Source organism: Pararge aegeria, chromosome 6 (genome assembly GCF_905163445.1).
Source record: "Pararge aegeria chromosome 6, ilParAegt1.1, whole genome shotgun sequence".
NCBI classification, from domain to species: Eukaryota; Metazoa; Arthropoda; class Insecta; order Lepidoptera; family Nymphalidae; genus Pararge; species Pararge aegeria.
Window position 1 is genome coordinate 15,476,404 of NC_053185.1, and position 14,255 is coordinate 15,490,658.

Below are 14,255 nucleotides of genomic sequence, written 5' to 3' on the forward strand. Positions count from 1 at the left end.
GAGGACTTAAAGTAAAAAAAAAAAAAAGGATCTTAAATTCGTCTTTCTAACACCATTTATCACTTGAGAAAGGATGAACCGATTTTCATTATTGTTGATTTCTGTTAGTCCGGAATAGGATAATAAGTATTAAAATATAATATTGATCAATAAGAAAATATATTTAAAATCAAAACAACAATCTAGCCGTTCTTTAGAAACAAAACACAACTGACAGCGCACGTCATGTTGTCTATACCTAATCTTAAAACTGTTGATGTGACCTATACAGAGGTACATTATTCCGGAGTAAGATGAGTTTTACGTATTGTACTTTATAAAGACATTGAGATGTAAAATATTATATTAATGCGAAAGTAAATTTGCGGGGACAGCTAGTAAAAATTAAATAAGCAAAAAGTTATTCTATGTTGGCTGTGACATATTTGTGGTGTTGTTTCTCTCAAATACAGTATCGCCTCAGCATTATGCTGCGGCGATTAGACGACGTAGCACTGTTTAAACTACTATTCAATTAATTTGACTGCTAATTTTTTTTTTGTAAGTGTATTTCACCTATTTTGATAATATCGCTTTATCCTTTTGTCATCCAGCAACGGAATTCTGCATGGACTTATTTTTTTCAAGGATTGCAGAGTGGTATATGCGCTTTTATTGAAAGCGCACATTAGAAAAGGTTCATGCAGGGGATTTGGGGATCTGGGGATCGAATCCGAAAATCCATTCTTATAAAAGATAATCAGTTGGCGCAGTGGGCAGCAACCCTGCTTTCTGCGTCCAAGGCCGTGGGTTCGATTCCCGCAACTGGAAAAATGTTTGTGTGATGAACATGAATGTTTTCATGTTCATCACACATGTGTTTATATGTATATTATAAGTATTTATATATATTATTCAATAAAACATATTCATCAGTCATCTTCGAACCTATAACACAAGCTACGCTTACTTTGGGGCTAGACAACGATGTGTGTATAGTCGTAGTATATTTATTTAAGAAATAAATATCGAAAATGATTTAAAAAATACAAGTGACTGGTACCTACTAAAGACAATAGCAGGAAGACATATTCCGTCACGGTTGGAAGGCATGCAGCATTTCTAAAAGCAATAGTAGTTTTTGCTGTAGCCTTGTGTACTAAACGTGTACTGAACCGGTAAACTTGGTAGGTGATCCGTGAAGCTTGTGTGAAAATGGTCTAATGTAAACGTCGTAACCGAGTCAGAGTTCAAGTATCCGAAGATTAAAGTCATGTTTTTTAGAACATAACCATAAAAGATAAAATAATGTACATCGAAAGACTACATAAAATTAATAATTCGTTTTAAGGTAGGTAATTAGACTATAAGTGGTGATAGTTGCAACCTCGACCCGTGAAAGGCATCGGCCTGCCTATCAGGGGTCGAGTTCGAACCTAAGTTTTCAAAGTTGTATGTATGTTTTATGCAATAATCACATGCTTTAACGGCGAAGGAAAACAGGTGAGGAAACCTCCATACTTGAGAGTGAATTCTATCTGCAATCAGCACTTGGCCAGCGTGGTTGGATATGGCCCAAACCTAAACTCATTCTGAGTTTCTTCACCTTTTTCTGACGGTTTCACACGAGGTTGCCTAACTCATCGACGTCAACTCCCCTACCGTTCGTACTGTACTTTAATTTTTCATTATCTCTTAACCTTGACGTCCAAATAACACGTCTTTAAGGGCAAGAATCATGTATATACGCATGTCTGGATAATAAAATGTACCCACCGAACAATAACAAAGCCCTAGGGTACCTACCCAGTCGCCATAATGTAAACGTCCTTGCCATATTAGATACCTTGTAACTATATGCAAATTAGATGTCGCGTCGGCTCAAGTAACAGGGGGAATGACGTGCGTGATTCCTAATGCAAGACCGGGCTTAGTTATACTAACAATACTCTTGAACTTTCTGCTCATATCGTAAGGCTTGTTATTCACTACTGGTAAAAAGGTTGTTATATTTAAAATACATATAAAAGCGGAGATTCTCAGTGCGATGTTTATTTATGAACGGTTTAAAAATACCACTTAAATTATGGTTTATTTCTGAAATATATGTTTTACAACGTGATCAGGTGTCATTCCTTTTTATCGATCTACCTAGCGGCAGTGGTGAGCCCTGTGATCTTATATAAGGGGGGAGATTCCGGGTTCGATTTTTGAATTTTCTCTGGTCTGGATTGATTGCACTTCTACCTCCTATCCTCCTCCTACCACCATACAGACAAAGGTGATTAAGCGTTCCGGTAAGATGCAGCGTAGGAAAATTTTATGGGGTTTAGGTGTGGCCTTACCCCTAACACGTTAGCCCGATAATATATAATAACCAAACCAATGTTATAAGTAAATATTTACAAGTGCCTGTGAGTACCTACTAGACAAGATTAAAAAATGACAGGAAATTATGATGTTAATGCATTGCTGATACATCATTGGCCATTGGATTGACGGCCCATTGGCGCAGTTTGCAGCGACCCTGCTTTCTCAGTCAAAGGCCGTGGGTTCCATTCCCACGACAGGAAAATATTTGTGTGATGAACATGAATGTTTTTCAGTGTCTGGGTGTTTATCTGTATATTATAAGTATTTTATGTATATTATTCATAAAAATATTCATCAGTCATCGTTGTACCCATAACACAAGCTACGCTTACTTTGGGGCTAGATGGCGATGTGTGTATTGTCGTAGTATATTTATTTATTTATTTATTTTATCATTATCATAATTGTAACCACTACTAATTTCTCCTACGTTTCTTGGCAGATTTGCATAATGTTTCCATATTCTATTAAAAACACTTTATTTAACTTTCTGTCGTTTACTCTAGTTGTTAGTTGGACTATACTCAGACTGACAACTATCATTTTAGTCCATGTCGATGATGATGATATAATATATATATTTATTTTTCATATTACATGTGTACGTTTATGAAGTAAGTATATAAGTATATTTTATTTATTATAATTTAATTATTTTTGTAATTTATGTTTATTATTTAAGTATTATTTTTGTTCACCCTATCCATTCTTCTTAACTTCATGTACTTTGGTAGGTTGTCTGGTAGAGGTCGCTTTTAAGCGATAAGGCCGCCTATTGTATCTTTTCTTTTTTTATTTTGTTCTAATTCTTTGTATTTGGTGTACAATAAAGTGTATTTTTTGATGATGAATTCTAAAGACTGGGTTGCTTAAATGTATGTACGGTCGTTATAACCAAAGCTCGCTATATCTTATGGTATTTTTTTTATTTGAGTACAAGTTAGTCATTGACTGCAATCTTGAGGAGGTGTATCAGCATACAGATAAAGTCAACAAATTTCAGTTGGATTTTGCTGACTTTATCTGTCTGTAAACATTTCAGTAATTACATTGAACCAACTATGATGGTAGGAAATGTCGAATAAAACTGCAGAAATTTCACCTAGGAGCTTAATATATAAAGTTGAATAAATTATACAACGAAGCCACCTCGCAGAATCACTCTTTATATTGATGAAAACTCAATAAAATTTTCTATTGTTCCAGTCGATAAGCGTACAGACAAATTTAGCGGAGGGATCTTGTTCAAAATATGTAGAATTAAATAAAAGAGAGTAAGTTATTAATCTGTCTGTTGTGTATTAACAGCAGCATAGTTTCATTAAAGGGACATTATGAGAGCTTAAAAGTTTTGACGCAATCCATTTGACTTATGAATTCCGGTCTCCCTGCAATAACGGTCAACATAACAGGCTTAATTAAAATTATATTTTATATGTACTGCTACTGTGTTTATATCGTCTTATACTCGTACATAAAGGTCTTTGATAATTAACCGACTGATCTATTGCCGAGCTCCAAATTCTGAGCGTAGTTACTGAGCTTAATGGGCTTTGACAATTATAAATAAATATACCACGACGATACACACATCGCCATATAGCCCCAAAGTAAGCGTAGCTTGCGTTTTGGGTATTAAGATGCCTGATGAATATTTTTATGAATAACTACCCAGCCCGCTTCGCTGGGCTAGATTTTGCTTTATTTTATTTAAACAATAAACTTTCATCATTAAATTTTTAATTTAAGTCTCATAATATATTAAATCATTTATTTCTCTCCGTATTCATTCTCTTCTCGAGCCGGTGAAGATCATTATCTACACCCATGTACACCGAACAATAGAATATTATCGTAGTAAATAAAAGCTGTATTTGACAGTTCAAAAAAAGGAGTGCTCCGATCGTTACCAAACTTTACAAGATTACTCGCCAGGTCAATCCGGAGATCCCCTGAAAGTTTCATTTAAATCGGTCCAGCCGTTTCGGAGCCTGTACGGAACATACCCACACACTTTCTGTTTTATATATATAGAAGATAGAAGATAGGTAGATATACATACATACTTATAATATACCAATGATCACCCAGACACTGAAAAGCATTCATGTTCATGACACCTCGTTGGGGTCGACCAACGCTGCGTTTACCAGTGCGGGGTTGCCATTCCAGCACCATGGTGCACCAAGGTGTGTGCCCTGGCCATTGCCACTTCAGCTTCGCGACTCGCTGAGCTATGTCTATATCTGAGCCTTCTGTTGTGGCCCATAGTATGGGTTAACTTACAAAGCTAGGCATCTCCTTGGCAAAGGCGCTTTATCTAAGGCCACGTAACACCTACCATCGCTAGTCAATAGATAAAAAGAAAACTAATAAGCAATAAAAAGTTCTTGCAAAGTATTGAGAATAAAAAATGTGTTCAACGACTATTCGTACATCGGCGCCTACACCAACCTTCAACTCATTGTCTCATAATTATTGCGAACAGGTTTGTGCGTGTCTTGAACGGGACACATCGGCAGGTGTTCCCTGGTATATAATGAGATGGAAGACGAATGCAATTTATTGATATACTCGTAAAAAAACAGGTTAAGTGAGAGTTAGGCTGGCATAATTAGTGTTCCATGTTTACTTTAACTGTGGAATTTCTTGGCAGAATAAATTTTGTAGGGCTGAATATGCTGTCAGTAGCCAAAAAGTGTCCTAGTATTTTTTTTACATCTACAAGTTAGACCTTGACTGCAAACGGAACGGAACTTCGGACAAAGACGTTTCGCTAAGCGGTTTAGCGTATATAGGACTATGGGATTAATATAACGTATATATTACTATGGGTTTTTTTTAGTAGTTTTATTTATTTATACTCTTTATTTGTACACCACTCAGAAAAACGAGACAAAAAAAAGAACAAACACATGAAGAATGAAGCAGGATACAAAAAGCGGCCTTATCGCTAAGTAGCGATCTCTGCCAGGCAACCTTAGGATTAGGAAAACTAAAAAGAAAACAAATAGGTGGGGTACACTATTTAGTACATACATACGAATATCTACATACTAATACATAAACCAGACTACACAAATAAAAAAAAAATACTATTGATAAATATAAAAAATAAATATACTGATACATATCTTAATATACCATAAATACTTAAATATGAGTTTGAGTAGATAAATAATAATAGTCGTCTTTACTGAGCGAGATAATGAGCCTTAACAGCATTTTAAAATATGCCCAATGACTTCGACTGTCTTATGTTCAATGTAGTAGTTTATGAGTATTATCATAGTTAGTATTATAATTTATGAGATTGTGAGTAGATCTTTTTGTTGACTGCCACCATGCTTATTTGTGCCGCTAAGCAGCATTATTGCAATGCTGTGTTCCTGGGTGCCGGTTTAATTGCAGCAACATGAGGCTTCATATTTACGCCTCAGGTTGATGGACACATGGCAACACTGCCGGTTGTGTTCCTTGCATGACCTGTGGAGTGTTGCTCTGTTTATAGGCGATGGTTTTCCACTTACCATCAGGTGGGATATCTGCTTGGGCAATCAATTATTAACTATAAAAAGAAAGAAAATACTGATGGAATGGTTGCATTTTTCAAAAGAAAATTTTAATTTTAATTCTTTGATAGATATTATCGTTGCTATAAATAATTGACACCACATTCACTTTTCACTGCACTTCATCCTTGCCGAAAACATGTAAATGTATTATTGTATAGAAGCTGTCCACGCGGACGCATCGCTTACTCAAGGAGAGAGGCAGATGTCGAACGCGGAGGCCGACTGTGCCTCTTTGTCGCTCGTTCCGCACTCTCGCTTGCACTTCAAGGTTGAATGGAACGTATCAGAGCGAGGTAACGCCGCATACGTCATTTCATTGCGTGCAGCCGGCTCCATCGAATTATAAGACGTTGTCACGTTAAAATATATATAAATATCAAAATAAATATACTACGACAATACACACATCGCCATCTAGCCCTTGTTATGGGTACTAAGATGACTGCTTAAATTATAGTAAACACCCAGACACTGATAAACATTCATGTTCATCACACAAACATTTTCCAGTTGTGGCATTCGAATCCACAACCTTGGACTCAGAAAGCAGGATCGCTGCCCACTCCGCCAATTGGCTGTCAAAACATAAGCATAAAAACGCCGCATGTAAACGCCATACCCCTATCAGGCTATCTCGTTGCCATAATATTAGACTGCATTATCATTTACCTCGAGCTGAGTTTGAAATGCAGGGCTAACTTTTAAGGGAATTAAAAATTTATAACACAAACATAGCGCTGTGATGTATTGCATCTGCGCAACCCTAAAAGCTTCCAAGACCGTGGGAAGCGTCTAGCACTATCTAGAGAGCGTCAAGCCGAACCAGATGTCGGTTTTCTATAATAAGTCGTTGTTCTACTGGGGCACAACTGTAAGTTACATTAACACAGAGCAGTTTGTAAAATACTCCATTACAAAGTCAAAGATAAATGTTCGTAGAGCATATCGGTAACTAACACGTGATGATCGTTAAAACCCAGCCCGCATTGGTCTAGCGTGGTGGGTTAATATTTTTAAACATTGTTGTGTGGACCTGGACTAGGGTTTCTGTCGATGCTGTTAGGGCATGTAGCTCGATGCTGAGCTGGAGCCCTTTTCTACGTTGACATGATAAGCGGTATCCTGGCGCTACTGTTATTAATGTAGGAGCGTCTGGCAGCACCTAATGTTACTACCTAATGATCACGTAAGGTTCAAGTTGTAATTTGTGGCATAGTTTATTAGTGAACTTATTTATTATTATGAATTAGAAAGCATAAAAGATAATTGCACTAATTAAAAATGATTAAAATAAAGTACACAACAAAGCGGGGGGAAAAAACATAACAATCAAAAAGAAAAAGAGAAACAATGAAAATAATTATTAATCTACATTAACAACGACTTTTCACAAAACTCTAGACACTCGCGCACGAGCCTGTGGACAGAATTGATTTATTTCCATTTTTCCGTGATGATTGATAAACAAAGAAATTTCTCTTTCTTTATTTCTGTCTTATCCAATGAATGGAGGATAGTTCCAGCGGTGCGAGGTAACGTAATGTTGATGATGATGGTGTCTTCTTTGAAGTGCTTATTTGAATAAAGAAGTAGTTAAAGTAGCAGTAGAGTTTTTTGTGACAGCTCGTCCGGGGTAGTACTACCGCCATGTTTATTTTAGCCGAGCAGAGCTGTGTTGCGGTCTGAAGGGTGTGGTTGCCGGTTTTATAACAGGTTTAATTAAATGGTTTAGTTTATTTAATTAATCTATATATGTTCTCAAGTTCGTGTGAAGTCTTTCAATGAACACTGGGCCAGTGTGAAGTCCGTGGTGGACTATGGCCTAAACCCTTCTTATTCTGAGAGGAGACTCGTGCACTGTAGTGTTTGGGTAATAGGTTGATGATATGAGGTATAAGACCTCCACGTCAGATTAATGGAAACACGGCGACAGTTTGTAGGACGAATACCGCCACAATGGTTGAAACTCAACCAACCGAAATTTATATTTGTAGTCGCAAAAATAATTTATAAGGAAGGTAGATTATAAGGTCATCTGTCAAAAGTCAAAGTCAAATATTTCTTTATTCAAATAGGCACATAGATGGCACTTTTGATGCGTACATTACATGTATAATATGACATAGGAGTGAGTTGATGGCGATAAATAAATTCGCCAACTTAAAACTAAAGCTACGAGGGTGCCAAACGCGCCCTGGTCTAAAAAGAAGCCCACAACAAACTTAGCCGGACAACTTCAACTTCACTGCATAGGCGGCAGAACTAAGCCTGTGTAAAACTGCCGTATCCACCAGATTCAATTCCTCATTATTAAGTAGTAATGTTGTTCTTACATGTTTTACATTTGGTAATGATATTCTTGTTAATATTTTAAATTGTCCCATAAGTAATCAGGCATGGACCCAGGCCTCACTTCCGATAGGGTATGGCGGTCTTGGAATTCGCAAAATTTCAAGTGTTTCGCTGCCAGCTTTTCTTTCCTCTGTGTACAGTACCTTAGTTGGGTTCCTTAGAAGTGTCATACTTGGCAGAGGCAAGAAATAGTTGGTCAGCTCTTAGTCCCAGTATTTTGCCGGTTTCTTTTTCTTCACAGAGACAGTGGGACGACATTATTTGCAAAAAAACTTTTGACACACTTTTAGATCAAATGCCATCTAAAAGAGACCGTGCTCGTCTTCTCGCTCTCTCTGCTAAGGAGTCCGGCTACTGGCTACATGCTCTCCCTTCAGCTAACCTGGGCACTATGTTAGACCACACTACTCTATCGGTGGTGATTGGTCTTAGGCTTGGCGCCTCTATAATTTAGCCTCATCGATGCCACTGCGGTGACAGCGTTGACACCTACGGTCACCATGGACTCTCCTGTTCAAGAAGCGCTGGTCGCTTCTCTCGCCATAGCACCATCAACGACATCATCCGACGTTCTTTAGCTACCGCTCACGTACCAGCTGTATTAGAACCTATTGGTTTGGCGCGGAGCGATGGCAAGAGACCTGATGGTATGACGCTCATACCTTGGAGGTTTGGAAGGTCACTTCTATGGGATGCAACTTGTGTTGATACCCTAGCTGCATCACACATCCAGGCCACTTCGTCAATGGTAGGTGCGGCTGCTTCCAGTGCCGAGCAGGCCAAGAGGCGTAAATATGAAAACCTGGATAGCAGCTTCATTTTTGTGCCTTTTGGAGTAGAGACTTTGGGACCGTGGGGTCCGGAGGCAAGAGCCCTTTTCAAAGAATTATCGAAAAGGGTTATCGAGTCTACCGGTGATCCTAGAGCGGGCAGTTACCTTGGCCAACGAATTAGTTTGGCCATCCAAAGGGGCAATGCTGCCAGCATCTTAGGAACTGTGCCTCGCTGCGGTGGTTTCGAGGACGTTTTAGATTTTATTTAGTTTTTAAATAGTTTATTTTAGGTTATATTTATAATTTTATTTCAAACTGTTCTAAATAAATAAATACCATTTGGTAATGTGAATTTTATGCATTTGGTTTTTTCCATTTATAACCAAATTATTGGCTTCAAACCACTGTACTACTTTAACGAGAGAGTTGTTTACTTCGTCAAAATCTAATTCACGTCTATTAATTTTAAACATAAGTGATGTATCATCTGCAAACAACACCATTCCGTGATTATCCTTAGCAAGGTAAGGAAGGTCATTAATATAAATAAGGAATAGAAAAGGTCTTATATATATAGACCCCTGTGAAACACCAATTTTCATAACCAACAACTGTAACTTGAAGTCTGAGTGTTTGGATTGACTCTATTATATTTAGTTTTAATTAAAGTGCGTAGCCAGATGACATAATAATGTTTTTGCGAATGAAATAGCACGCACAGCTACTAAGTGTAGAAATAAAAAATTGATTTCAAATTGATAACAAATTTGAAACCTGTTAAAACCGCCGCAGGTAAATAAAACTGTCATGTGATACAGAGTTAACGATCGAATACAAATGATTAAAACGAAGTGGATATAAATAAATATTAATAAACGGTTGTGTGAATTTGTATCAGGGAAACCGGTAGCGCCAGTTCTCTTGATGGATTGCTGTAGACACCAGTTGGAGCAGTTCTACTTAAGACTTCAAGTAATTAGTTTGAAGACCTATGGTAAAACGGCATTGAATATGCTGATATACCTCTCTGTTCATTCAGATTCGGGTGTAGTTATTTTATCATCATTCTTTTCAAGCGCAACCGTTGAGCACTCGCCCGCTAAGAAATAAAAGAGAGAGAGAAAGAGAATGAGAGGGAGAAAGAGAGAGAGATAGAAAGAGAGAGGGGGTCGGAGCCGGGTAAGTATTACTGTCATGGTTACATGCCAAGTAGTATTGCTCCGTAGTAGCGTTTAAGTGGCTTGGGTGTACATAATTACAGGCACATGAGGCTTAACTTCTTAGCAAGTAAATATAAATATACACTATTTTTGCACTTGAGGCTGATGAACATAGGGCGGTATTTTGTAGGGCGTGTTACTTGCATGCCCTGCGAAGTGTTGCTCTATTTATACACGATGGTTTTCCACTTACGATCTGGTGGGTTTGGTCTGTCGATTATTATTACATAAAAAACCCACCATACTGCTCCATAGACGGTTGGCGGACCTCGACGACTACAATCATATGTTAGGGATGTAATCCGGGAAAACGCGGTGGTGATTGGTCATTTGGAAGAATTAGAAAAAAAAAGATTATTTCAGTTATATTTTGTAGGGCTTATAATATTTCAGGCAGCCAGTATTTTTTTTATGACTAGTTGCTTCAGTTGGGCGTAGTAACGGATACGAGGGGTACTTTGACAACAATCTTTGAAAACAACAGTTTAACCTCTCAAGTTTATCCTCTCTCTTTCTCAATTCGTTAAGAACACGTCACTAAAAGAGAAAGCAAATGCGGACCGGATAATCCTTTAAGGATCTTTTGTGTAAACCTTTTCTTTGCTATCGTTAAATTGCTTGAAATACAAGAGGTATTTCTTATTGAAGCTAGATAGCAAGAGATCTCACTACGTTAATATCATAATTGAATTTATTCTTATAGACGTTGCGTATGTTTACGATATTCGTAGATAGTCATCTTTTTATGAAACTTAAACAACGACGATAGACGTAGATATTGCAATTCCAATTAAAACCAATATAAAAACGTTTAGTGCTTTATCTACAAAGAAAAAAAAAACATTTTTGAAGTTAATAAAATACAATGTATACGAGGTGAATTTAAATCAAGATGACATTTTTGAAACCTGTTGAAGATGGCGCATAGGTACATGAAGCTGTCGTGTGATACATCGATGCGATCGGGTACTGGTGATTGTAAACGAAGTATAAATAAATATCAACAAGTTATTGTTGGTAAGGGACAACACAGACGAGTGACATGCCCGCGGTCAATAATTCGATAAATAATTACAATATACATATTGATATGTAAGTATATTAATTAAAAAGAAAATGATAAAAATCTTGATCTTGACACCAAGTAGAATTTTCACACCTGCGTGTTTTGCATACGTTTTTAAAAACAGTGCCATCTGTTGGATTTAGGTTTGTGTAACAAAACTACTTTCTTTTTTTATTTAGTTAAACTGTATACATAAAAACAGTGCTATATAAAATAACCGTTTTATATGACATGAATGCGAAATTGGTAATGCTTTTTTAATTGTTTTTCCTTCCTTCACGCCCTAACTAAGCAACCTATCAACTTACAAAAAAAGGTTACTAGGGTTAATTAAAAAACTGTAATAAACTCGAACAAAGAACGCGGCCAACAGCTGGTCATCACCATCATCATATCAACCCATTACCGGTCCACTACAGGGCACGGGTCTCCACCCACAATTAGAAGGGGTTAAGGCCACAACGCTGGCCCAGTGCGGTGGACTACGGCCCAGTGGACATCACACACATTTGAGAACTCTATGGTGAACTGTCAGCTATGCAGGTTTCCTTAAGATATTTTCCTTCGCCGTTGAAGCAAGTGACATTTTAGTTGCTTAAAATGCAATATCACTTAGAAAAGTTAGAGGTGCTGGGATTCAAACTCGACCCCCCGAAAGTGAAGTCGAAGTCCAACCCACTGTTTGCGTTTTGAGTAACTAAAATAACGCTTGCTTCATCGGTGACAAAAACATCGTGAGGTGCATGCCTGAAAGATATCTATAATGTTCTCGAAGGCGTCTGAAGTCCACTGGCTGCACTGGACCAGCGTGGTGGACTACAGCCTAAGCCATTTCTTTGTGGGAGGAGCCCCTTCCCTTTAGCGAGCCGTTAATAAGTTGATATGATAATGAATGTGTTTAAAAAAAATAGGAATGGTTATGCAGTGCCTTTGCATATTTCCACTGACAGCACCTTTTAAATGTTATTGTTTAAAAACGCATATTTAACTTTTTAAAGACCATTGATATTTTTTATGTATCGAGAACTTTTGTCCGTCGTTTGCGCTGGCACTTAGCGTTTGAGTATGAATGCGGCCGGTGGTGCAAGGTATTTTGATGGGCCGGTGAATCGAGTTAGACTAGTTTGCTCTTCGAAATAATCGCTCTGATTCGATTTTAGCTTTAAATTGTTCAGTGGAGTTCGGGATAGCATTAATTATTTTTTTTAATTAATGACAGGTTTGTGTTTGTGGTCTCACCTGTCTAGTGATGATGCAATCTTAGATAGAAGCACCCTAATTAAAGAGATATGCTAATGGACTATGTTTTTCTTATTGGTTGGTATTTCGAACTGATAAATAATACCGATTTTTAACATAAATCTGGAGCTTTGTTCGTCTCTGGGATGCAAGCCATATCTGTGTGTTATCGAGATCAGTTTGTTTTTTACTATTCCATTACAAGTGAGCCATTAACTGCAATCTCACCTGGTAGTAAACCTAGTTAGGGAGTATGGCTAAATTGCGCCTGCCGGGAATCGAATCTGAGACATCCAGGTTAAATCCACAGCGCTCACCGCTGCGCCATGGTGGTCGTCAAAATCTATCATCAGTGCAGAAATTGAGCCGAAAAAAGGTAAAAGTTTACAGAGATACAAACTTTATCACTTGTTATGTTAGTATGGATAGTTCCTACATAATTAAAATAATAGTTTATTATGGTTCCGGCAACCTCTAAGAAGATTTGTTAATAACTTATAGCTTTGTAAGATGTGCGGTGAGCGGGCGTATCTAAACATATTCGTAATGTGCCAAGTCTATTATACTCAAAACTTGACATGATCTGATTAGCTACCGTTCGACGAAAGCTCATATTTCATTCAACAATCCTCAATTTATTCAACGCAACCAAGATTGACCGCGATGTTTTTAATGAAATAAATTTAATTAAAATTCCATTCGCAGATCAAAGCCCTTTATAACAATCTGAGAATACAGAGGTATTTTCAAAATGTCTTAGGTAGTAGTTATCGGAGGCTGGCGTCGAGTGGAATGCTATAATTAAATTAATTGGTTAGCGATTTCGGCCTAATAAAAATATCCCGATATTTCTGACGTTAATGAGAATATACTGTCCCAGATTGATAAAAGGAAGGAGCTGGGTGGTCTCGTTAGTACAATTGGGAACATAAAATATTGAAGAATGCTTCAAAAGAAAATATGAATGCTTATTTGTAATAAAATACAGGGTTTTACGGAATACGATAACAAAGCTTTGAACCACGTTTAAGTACCTATCAACGATTTCGATATAAATATTATGATATTTAAACGAACGAGTAAAGTGAAATGTTTACTGTGTAAAATTCCCACACAAAGAAAAACAGTTAATACTTTCCTATATTACTACTAACACAATTTGTGTCTGGCGGTTTCATCTGCGAAATATTTTTGCGTTTAAACGTTTTTAAAGCAAAAGTAGATGGGGTGGACTATTCATTACTAACTTAGTTCAACGTTGCTTACTAATATAAGCTGATTTACCAGGAGCCACACATTATTCGGAGCCATTTGTTATAGGCAACTAAAAGTATTTTAAATAAGACAATATTGGAGTAGGTCCGCGGGACGGTCATTTGCGATTAGCAATGTTTACGTGGTAGGATTCAAATCGTGGATGATTAAAGCTCCGAGCGCAAAAATAGACATTTTATTTGCTGACCTCAATTGTTGGTTTAAATATGTTGAAATACTATCTGTACTTAATATTATAGGTTTGTATATGTGGCAATACCGGTATGATTGAAAACACACTAAGCTTAGTAACGGATACTAAATTGAAGTAGGTTTAGACTATTTAGCAGTACGCTGCGTCCCGTAATATGCGAGCGAAGGCGCAAGCACACCTAGGTAGTTCATATATTGCGGGTTGATGACT